The sequence below is a fragment of the Vigna umbellata genome, chromosome 2 (assembly GCF_029865625.1).
Source record: "Vigna umbellata cultivar VRB3 chromosome 2, Vumbellata_1.0, whole genome shotgun sequence".
Taxonomy (NCBI): domain Eukaryota; kingdom Viridiplantae; phylum Streptophyta; class Magnoliopsida; order Fabales; family Fabaceae; genus Vigna; species Vigna umbellata.
The window spans coordinates 31,629,047-31,640,541 of NC_142166.1; positions in this window are offsets into that span (position 1 = coordinate 31,629,047).

Genomic DNA, 11,495 nt, shown 5'->3' on the forward strand with positions numbered 1-11,495 from the left:
CATGGTTGATGTTCATATCACACCAACTCATCAACTGCTTCCTGTCCACTTTTTTGACTCTTCTGGAATGTGGAGACTCTATCTCTATCATCTCATTTTCTTTGTAGCCTTTCACAACCCACAACTTGTTTTTGAATCTCACAGGTGTACCAAGTTGGAGTCGTTCTTTCATCCAGTCATCATGGACTTTTCTTCCTCTTCCAATCTTTTCTTCTTCCTGTACCTGAAACAACAAACAATGTTTACCTTTAACCTTGGGCTTTTCATCTTTAGGGCTAGTCATGAGTATATCTTGAAATGCAGCTTTATGACTAGCTTCTTCCTCCTGCATCTGCCTCTCTTCTTTGAAGACATCTACAACAACTCTTTCTTCTCGGTCTTGGAGCACCACTATACCTTCATCCACATCAATGATGGCTTTGGCCGTTTTCATGGCCGTTTTCATAAACGGTCTTCCGAGAATAATGGGTATCTTTTCAGTCTCCATCTCCATCACCACAAAGTCTACCAAGAACTGTAGTTTGCCTACACAAACTATAATATCCTATGCTATTCCATAGGGTTGCTTTGAAGATCCATCTGCCATTACTAAATTAACCTTTATAGGCTTCACATCAACATCACCAATCTGCTCAAGTAAAGAATAAGGTATCAAGTGAATCAAGTAAAGCTTTCTTTATCCTTTTCTTCCCTATTGTGCATGGAATGGAGAAACCTCCTGGATCTTTTGCTTTTGGAGGGAATGTGATGGAAGCAGCCTCCATGTTCAAGACTGGAGCGACTCCTTGGACAGAATGACGCAGCGGAATGAAGAATGGTTTGAAGGATTTCGGCGCATGCAAGGTGTTTGTCAGAATGCATGACAGTGTTTGGATGTGTGTGTGAGGTAGAGTTCTAACTCAGATGGCCTTCCAACGGGGAAGGAAGCTAGAGGATAAGTGTGCTAAAGTGGCACAATGCAAAGAACTTGAAGAAGTAGTGGCTGAAAACAATCCAACAACATTTCACTATATCAATTCAAGTTGAGTTTACAAATGATGAGCTCTCTTTTTATAGGCAAAGATGAGCTTGGAAGTGTGCTATGAAAGCTACACCAGCCTACAAATGATAAAACGTGCATAATCCAACGTGCAGCAGATGCTTCCAGGCCATGTGTTCCATATGTTCTTCATGGAAAATGTGATGAATTAATGAAGCCACACGGTTGGCTTGTGTTCCACGTGTTGCATATGTAAAATGTGTTTCTAACTTGGCTAATTGATGATGAGCAACAACAAGGCTTCTTGGCTGTTTGGTATAGGTTCCAAGTCTTCCTTATTTGGCCTACAAAACAAGGTAAAGATATTTAGTTAAAGAAGAACAAGCTAAGGCTTAGAAAGAAAAGATTAAGTCCTTTATTCAACTTCCCTTTCTTGGTCTTAGAGTGAAGTTGATACTTCTTTGGATGGGAAGTCCCTAAAGGGGTTGCCATCATTCCCTCCCTCTTTAAAAACGATTTGTCCTCAAATCGGGAAGAAAGAAAGAAGCACAACTTTGGTTTTTGTGTTCCTCCTGGGTCAAAAATGTATCTACAAAAAATAGCAAAAATTAGTGTGAAGATAAGAATGTATGCAAAGATAAGAAGATAAAATGAAGGCCTTTTGACAAAAAATTTATTAGAAGAAGTCTTGGCCGTTAATAATTTTTTGTATGCACTTTGTTTTGAACATTCCCCATGATAAAATGAAGAAACAAAGTGATGTTTTTGAGAAGAAGAGTCAAGGTATTTACCTTTTAAAGAAGAAGTTAACAACATGCATACCTTTGTCTCCTTCTTATTTTCTTGAGAAGGTTGCTTGTCCAACCTATTTTCTTGTTTTCTTTCTTTTTCAATTTTTTCTTTGATATTTTTCTCATCCTCTTTCACTTGTTCTGGTGTAAGAGGAATCAATGTGATTTTATTTCCTTTATGGAGGAAAATTATTTTGTTGGTATAGCCATCATGAGTGGAATTATGATCAAATTGCCATGGCCTACCTAGTAATACATGCCCAGCATCCATTGGAACAACATCACATAAAACATTTTCTTCATAGTTGCCGATGGATATTGGTATGCTTACTTGTGTGTTCACAACTATTTCTTCATCCTCTGTTATCTACTGAAGCTTATAAGGCTTGGGATGAGAAATAGTAGGTAAAGCCAATTTGTTCACCACTCTAGAACTACAACAATTGCAAGAGGAACCACTATCCACAATTAATGAACAAGTGTTTTCAAATATTTTGCATCTTGTTCTGAATAGGTTTTCCCTTTGTGATTGTTCTAGTTCATTGGTTTGACTTCCAAGAAGTCGTCTTACCAATAATAACTCACCTTCACAAGGTAAGGCTTCTTCCTCAGATATAGAAGTATCTGAGTCACTAGAAGAATCTTCATTTTGACTTTGATGATCTAAAAGATAAGTAGACCGTTTGTGAGGACACTCAGAAGAATAATGTCCTCTCTCTCCACACTTAAAGCATTTGGTCTCTCTACCCCTTGTTTCTTTTGAAGATTCTTTGTGAAAGGTATTTCTTTCTCGCTCTCTCTCTTTTTCTTTACCTCTCACTTTCTCTTTTTCTTTTTCTTTTTCTTGAGGCTTTTCGTACCTCTTTGGACTACCCTCCCTCTTAGGATTTGTCCTATACTCGGATGTGGTAGGATAGTTCCTTTTAGTGGAAGCTTTTCTTCGAATTTGTTCTTCCACTCTCACACATAGCTGCACAAAATCATTGAGATCTAAATAAGGTAAAAGTTCTACCTTATCTCTGATCTCATAGTTAAGACCGCTTTAGAACCTAGCTATGGTGAATCTCTCTTCCTCTTTGATTCCAACTCTTAACATGAGTAATTCCAACTTTTGTTTATATTCTTCAACACTCATGTTTCTTTGTTGAAGTCTATGGAGCTTATCCATGACCTCTCTGGCATAATAGGCTGGAATATGCCTCTGATGCAAGGCTGCCTTTAACTCATTCCAGTATTGGATGGTATAGTCGCCATGCATCTTTTGATCTCTAATGATGGAGGTCCACCAATAGAGGGCTGCTCCTTGAAAAGTCAAGGTGGCTAAGGTCACTCTCCTCCTATCATCTATGTGGTAACATTCAAAAATTTGTTCAACCTTCATCTCCCACTCAAAATATTCTTCCACATTGTCTCTGCCATAGAAGGGGGGAAGGTCAAGTTTGGGTTCCACATGATGGTTCCTATGATGGTGGTGTCTCCTAGGAGGGTGTTGATAGTGATCAAAAGGATGAAAACTATTGTGATCACTATGTTGGGAATGATCACCATTATCATGGTGTTGCCTATGAGAGTGTTCCTCATCATTTTGTCCTCTCTGATTGCGAGTGAGGTTTGCAACCATCTGTCTAAGTTCATTTAACTCAACTTTAGTTCTATTAAGTTCCTCTCTCAATTCCATATTGTCCTCATCATGATGAAAAGTGCCTTGAATACTAGAGTTACTCTTACTTGTGAAGTAGAGAAAAGATTTTCAAAAGAGTTTTGAAAAGCTTCACAAGTGTTGAGTCAAAATACTTTTCAAAGATTGTTTTTTTATTTTTGGTGAATGACTTCTAGATAAATTCTAAAGGTAAAGAAATCGAATAGCTCCCAGGAAGGAGAGGTGAGTCTCAACGGACAAGCTTAAAAACCTTGTCCTTCCTTAGCCAGAGGTTCTCCTGTTTCTTACCCAAGTTTCAATGGAGAAGTCTTTCAAAAACAGTTAGAATGCAATAATGAGATGCGCCTAGAAACCAAAAGAAGGTTTATCTATATGAGCGCGCACCTAGATATCACGGAGACTTAAAACAAAAATATCAACAAGCCAAAAAAAATTAAAGAAAGATGATAATGAAATGAAAGAGTGAAACACGGCCCTAAGTGAAAGTGCAAGTGACACTTGGAGCCATTTGACACACTTTCACACTAAGAAGTGGAAACTAAACTATTACAATGTTTGTTTGTGCACTTGAAATTGCTTAAAGCATTTTTTCAAGCCACTTTAAGTTGCAAAAATGAAATCCAAAGAAACTTCAAATATTCCGTGATATAAAGCAAAGTACAATTAAAAAGTGTTTGCAAATGAAGAACCAAATGTGGCTAATGTTTCAGGTTGGTTGAAAGCCAAAATTGATGTGGTTTGCTGCTGAAAAAGGGTGTTGGAACAACAATGTTATAGTGCTCTTGGAGTTCAAGCTTGAAGCCCTTTTAACACCTCATCCACTTCCTAAGATGCTACCCCCTTGGAGCAAGGAATCTGAGGTAGAGAAGCTGCACCAATACTTCACACAACCATACACCAGCAACAAACAATTAGCACCAGAAAACTTGCACTGCACCAGATTTTTGAAATGAAAAACCAACTTGACAACACAATAGAAAGCCAATAAAGTGGGATTCTAGTCAGTTTGGGGCTGGAAAAAGAGGTGGTACGCAAAAGGAACCTAATAAAGGGTCTAGAACAGAGTATAAAAGCAATAAAACTCAAAAACAGTGATTGAATTGAGTGTTCTGAAACTGTTTGATGAAACTGCAAAAGTGTTTGATGAAATGCCACAAAGAGATGCTGAAATGTGGGTTTTTCTGGTTTTGACCTTTCAAAGCTGGATTGCAGGGATTAATTGCTTTTTCTGATTGTGTTTCACTTGTTTAAGCATTGGAATTTAATTGGAAAACAAAATCCCCAGCTTTTGCCAATCCAAATTGCAAATTTAGAATTGTGAAATGTGGAAATCAACCAAGAAAGGCAAACTGCACCAAAAATGTGGCTGGAAAAATGGAACATCAGTATCCAAAATGAATTTCAGTGATGCTAATGAGCAAGTGACACTTCAAAGAAGTTTGTATCATCAAATGGAATATGTGCAAACACTTAGACAGCCAAAACAAGGTCCATAACAGATTTCCAGTGATTGATTTCCAATTTTAACAAAATTTGATGCTTGGAATGGTAATTTTGCATATGGACTGAAAAATGACCACATGAACAGTAACTACAAGTTTTAAATGACAAAATTCACTTGTACAAATGTTCAAAATACACAGAAACAGCTAGAATCATCAGATCAGCTCTGCTGTAGCAAAAAATGTAGTAAAATTGGATGGTTTAAAGAAGAAATCTGCATAGAGGCTTCTTAATGACCATTTGAACAGTAGAACAAGTTTGAAATGGTCAAGTATACTTGCACAAACAATCCAACACCACAGAGGCACACAGATGCTCAAAATCACTTTAATAGTTGCCAAAATATGCAGACAATTGGACAAAACTACACCAGAAATTAAAATGCAACAGAGTCAAAGCTGGATGGATCAACAATCATGCAAGAAAGGTCCTAAACAATTAGATCTAACTGTAGAGTATCAGCTAGAGGAACTTTAAACACCTAAGACACATCAAAGACATCAATCACGGTGAAAACAAATTGAATGAAACAGTGACAGCAGATTGCTACTGGACTTTAAGCAACTCAACTATGCTTTTTACAATTCAATGTTGAATCTTAGTTGCTACACCTTTAGCAATGCTTAAGAACATCATAGAAACTTGTACAAAGCTTAAGAACCAATAAATCTGGTCTGAAACAACGTATAGTTACTACACCAGATTTGGAAATTATGTGCAGGATTTTCAAAATAGAAACAGTAGTTGTCAATGCTTTAGCTCATTTGATCAAAGCTAGACAATGTGTCATTGCTTTATATGATCCAAGGATAGCTATCACTGCACTGAACTCAATGAAAACAAAAAAAAAAACGAAAGCTGACCAGAGTCAAGACAACATGACTGAATGAAAACTGCACTCACGACACATGACTTGACAAAACTGGAAATGGAATTTAAAAGCTGGAATGAGCTGAAACAAATGATTTTCACCATTTAAAATAATAAAAAATCACTAAGAAAAAGCGAATACATGATTACTGCAATCACAGACACGAATTAAACCAAAACAGAATTAAAATATTTGATGAAACAGTGACAGAGTTTGACAGCACATGACAGAAACGAAAATTGCACAAAAGAGAGGCTTATCTCTTGAAGACAAGTGTGGACGTGCTGGCTCTTGATGCCAAATGATGGAAGCAGCCTCCACGTTCAAGACTGGAGCGACTCCTTGGATAGAATGACGCAGCGGAATGAAGAATGGTTTGAAGGATTTCGGCGCATGCAAGGTGTTTGTCAGAATGCGTGACAGTGTTTGGATGTGTGTGTGAGGTAGAGTTCTAACTCAGATGGCCTTCCAACGGGGAAGGAAGCTAGAGGATAAGTGTGCTAAAGTGGCACAATGCAAAGAACTTGAAGAAGTAGTGGCTGGAAACAATCCAACAACATTTCACTATATCAATTCAAGTTGAGTTTACAAATGATGAGCTCTCTTTTTATAGGCAAAGATGAGCTTGGAAGTGTGCTATGAAAGCTACACCAGCCTACAAATGATAAAACTTGCATAATCCAACGTGCAGCAGCTGCTTCCAGGCCATGTGTTCCATATGTTCTTCATGGAAAATGTGATGAATTAATGAAGCCACACGGTTGGCTTGTGTTCCACGTGTTGCATATGTAAAATGTGTTTCTAACTTGGCTAATTGATGATGAGCAACAACAAGGCTTCTTGGCTGTTTGGTATAGGTTCCAAGTCTTCCTTATTTGGCCTACAAAACAAGGTAAAGATATTTAGTTAAAGAAGAACAAGCTAAGGCTTAGAAAGAAAAGATTAAGTCCTTTATTCAACTTCCCTTTCTTGGTCTTAGAGTGAAGTTGATACTTCTTTGGATGGGAAGTCCCTAAAGGGGTTGCCATCAGAATGGCTCCTTTTTAACAGCTTTATACTTCTTTGTATCATCATCTCTACGTCTTTTCTTTGTAGAGACTTCTTCCTCAGGTTTCGTAGCGCTTGTTTAACGTCACGAGCCTGACCCAAAATCCACCAACACCCATCAGTAGGTGCAAAATTTTTTTACCAACACCCATCAGTAGGTGTTACAAACATAGTATCCTTCAGTAGATACTTAACCACCTAGCATCCTTCAGTAGATGCTATCTCCAACAAAATAATTACAAAAATAATGTTCACAAATTAAAAATTACAAAACCAAATCAAAAGTCTTTAAATCCACTGGGTTGCCTCCCAGCAAGCGCTCTTTTAATGTCATTAGCTTGACCCAATAAAGTTCAAGTTCCATCTTCTTTATAGTTGATGTTGTCATTCCACCAACTCCTCAGCTGTTTCCTCTGAAATGTCTTGGTCCTTCTAGAATATGGAGACTCTATCTCTATCATCTCCTTCTCTTTAAAGCCCTTCACAACCCACAACTTGTTCTTGATTCTTACAGGTGAGCCAAGTTGGAGTCTTCTTTTCTCCCAGTCACTAGGAATTTCTCCTCCTCTTCCAATATTTTCTTCCTTGGGTACCTGAAATAACAAACAATGGTTACCTGAAACCTTGAGATTATCATCTTTACGGCTAGTCATGGGTGCATCTTGAAATGCAGCTTTATAACTAGCTTCTTCCTCCTTTGCTTGCGTCTCATCTTTGAAGACGTCTACCACCACTCTCTCCTCTCTGTCCTGGAGCACCACTATACCTTCATTTACATCAATGATAGCTCTGGCCGTTTTCATAAACGGTCTTCCAAGTATGATAGGTATCTTCTCTGTCTCCATCTTCATCACCACAAAGTCTGCCAAGAACTGAAGTTTGCCAACACAAACTATAATGTCCTCTACAATCCCACATGGCTCCTTTGAAGATCCATCGGCCATTACTATTTTAACCTTTACAGGTTTCACTTTAACATTGCCGATTTGCTCCAGTAAAGAATAAGGTATCAAGTTAACACTTGAACCTAAATCAAGGAGAGCTTTCTTTACCTTTTTCTTCCCTATGGTACAAGGGATAGAAAAACTGCCTGGATCTGATGCTTTAGGAGGGAATGACTCTTTTTTAACAGTTATACACTCTTTTGCCTCATCATCTCTACGTCTCTTCTTTGTAGAGATTTCTTCATCAGATTTTGTGTAAACTGTGATTTGCTGTAGAATCTGTTCCCAAGGTGCTTCATTATCCACCATTCTGAATAATTCTGTGAAGTCCAGTTGTTTCCCTTGATGGATTGGAAAAGGAAAAGTACTTTTGCTCTCTATGTCTCTTCTCTCTTCTGTATCTAACTCAACTTTATCATCATCAACACTCTTTACCACCTTGCACTCTTCTCTGGGGTTAACCTCAGTATTAGCCCCAAAATTTCTATTTGGCCTTTCTTCCAATTGCTTGGTAATCTGACCCATTTGAATCTCCAAGTTCTTTATAGCAGCTTCAGTGCTCTTTTGAGAAGATTCAGTTTTCTGTATGAATTGCTGAAGAGTTTCTTCCAACCTTGTTGATCTTTCATTAAGTGTAGACATTTGTTGCCATAAGGTGGGTTGCTGCTGCTTATTATATTGACCAGCTTGCCCAGTTTGCCCTTGACCAATACTTGGGTGTGGTTTCCACCCCTGGTATTAGCTTCCTTGACGGTATGGAAATTGATTGGCCATGAAATTAACGTCCTCTACAGCTTCAACTGGAAAGGCACATTGACCATTGATATGGTCACCTCCACATAATTCGCACAACTGGGTTTGTACCTGTGCAGCAGTTTTCAACTCTTTAGGCAATTGTGCAAGAGTTTTAGTCAGAGTCTCCAGTTGTTGAGTTAGAATTTTATTTTGAGCTAGCAAGGCATCATGTGTCTGTAATTGGAGAACCCCTTTTTGTTGCATAGGAGCTCCTCTCTCACTGTGCAGCTCATTATCACTAGTAGCCATGTTTTCTATAATTTCTGTGGCTTCCTCTGGAGTTTTCCATTTAATATTGCCTCCTGCTGAGGCGTCCAGCATCATCTTGGTTTGTGAACCAAGCCCTCCAAGGAAAGTTAAGACTACTTCCTGTTCTTCAAAGCCATGTGTGGGTGTTTTTCTTAGCAGACTTTTGTATCTATCCCATGCATGCCCCAGTGATTCTTCCATGCCCTGCTTAAATGAAGATATCTCTTGCTTGCCTTTTGTCACCTTTGATTGTGGAAAGTACTTGTTTAAAAATTGTCACCACTGCTTCCCAATCTGTGAAACTTCCTTCTGGGAAAGAATTCAACCAAAGTTTAGCATTGCCTCCCAATGAGAAAGGAAACAAGCTAAGTTTGATAGCTTCGTCTGGCACCCCATTAATCTTCACTGTATTGCAAATCTCATTGAATGTAGTGAGATGCTCATATGGGCTTTCATGAGATAACCCATTAAATTGGTTGCTTTTCACCAGTTGGATAAGTGCTGGTTTGACCTCCATGTTAGCTGCATTGACTCTAGGTCTAGCTATACTGTTAAAGTGCTGAGGTCCAGCTATATTGGTGTAGTCAGCAAGAGTTCTTCTGATATTATTGTTCTCCATATTTTCTGTGCTATGAACAGAACCTTGTGGTGATGGTTGTAACAGAGTTTCCGGAGGAGGGAAAAGTTCTCTAGATGTTCGGATTCTTCTCCTCCGTCTACTTTCGTCTAAACCTTCAAGCAGAGGTTCTGTTGTTTTCTTGCTCCTAGTTCGAATTGCCTCCTGCATACACAAGAAAACAAAACCCTAGAATATTTGGTTAGCACAAAAAGATATAGGAGAAGATAAAAACAGAAAACAGAAAAATACAAATAAAAACAGAAAATAAAATAAAATAAAATAAAATAAAAACCGAAAAAATAAAAACAAAAAATAAAAACAGAAATTCAAAATTAAAGTCAAAGATAATCAATAATCACACAAATTAACCAGTTAAACCACGAGTCCCCGGCAACGGCGCCAAAAACTTGATGGGCAAATTTATGAACACCAAAATATGATGTCACAAACTTGTTTTTCAATCGGCAAGTATGACCGAATCGTTCAAGTAATAAACTTGGTAAGACCAAGTATCGTTCTTCCCAAAGGACTCACGGCCTAGTTTAGTTGTGTAGTTTATTGATTAGCTAAGACTTAAAGACGAAATATTTGGATTTTTATATGCAAAAGACGAAAATTAAATATGTATGCATGAAGTTTTGATCAATGGCAAAAGCAAAGGATAAACACTTTCAATGAAATATATGTATGAATATGCTGTTGGGGGTCAATTTCATCTTATGCACTCTCATATATTTTAGGAATTCAACATTCAAATCATCATTGTTAATGCCACTCTCTAAAGTACCTTTCAAGAAGGCTTCTCCCTAATTACGAGTTCATACAATTCCGAGCATTCCTAATAATTAGTTCATAAGTGCAGGAGCTTAACGACAACCAATATAATATTGGGAGAAATTCCCCGGATCTAGACTTCCCCGTACGTACCCGTATCGACAAAACCAATAATCATGCATCGAATGAGTTAAACAACGCAAGCATTAAGCAAAGAGGAAAAACCCTAACTAATGATGAAAGAAAGCATAGGTCTTAAATAAAAGATGTAAAAACAAATTCCATATATGAGAGCTTCAAAAGATTACATTGATTCCCCAACAAACATACAGAGTTTAGTTTACCATATTCATGGTGAACCTAGATGAATAACAATGAAAGAATGAAAGATAAAACCCTAGAAAGGTGAAGAGGAAGCCTGAGCATCCAAGATCCTCCTTCAAAGGGGTGGAAGAGAGAGTGTTTGCTTCGTTCCAGCCAAAGATACCTAACCCTAGGAAACCCTAAAGCTTATATATTATTCGTAAATTACAGAAAATTAGGTCCAAGCCCATAAAAGTGCCGCTCAGTGGTAAAGTACCGCTCAACGGTAAGTGCGTGAGTCGTTTCTTCCCCTCAGCGGCCATTTTGCCCCTCAGCGGACCTCCCGTGACTTCCTGAGTGCCGCTCAGCGGTAAACTACCGCTGAGCGGTGACTTCGGCTTCTCCTTTTGCACTTTTTGATGTCTTTTCTGATTCCATCTCTCTCCTTCTTCACTTCTTTCACTAAATTCACCTTAAAACCTGCACAAAAACACTGAAATCAAGCATAAACCTGTCCAACTCTCTTATTTCTGAAAATATGAAGAAAAGCATGATTTCAAGCTAGTTTCTAAGTGTAAAGGTTGCTTTTTGTGTCAATTTTAAGCATGAAAATAACAGTTTTTCAACTGTTATCATTGGGGAATCAATGTAATCCTTTGAAACTCTCATGTATTGAATTTGTTCTTTAATTCATATGCTTTCTTTCCTTATTTGTTAGGGTTTTGCTTCTATACTCTATGCATGCTTTTTTTAACTCATTCAATTGCATGATCATTGATTTTATTTGTATGGACACATATAGATAAATCTAGACATGAAGAAATTCTCCCAATAGTAATATTGCCTAGTATAGGAATAGAAGGATTGGTTGCCTTTAAGCTTCTGTGAGAATGTAATGCATGAATAATTGCTAGGGAGACAAGACATTGTAAACTAGTGATTAAGAGTAGGCTTTCTTCA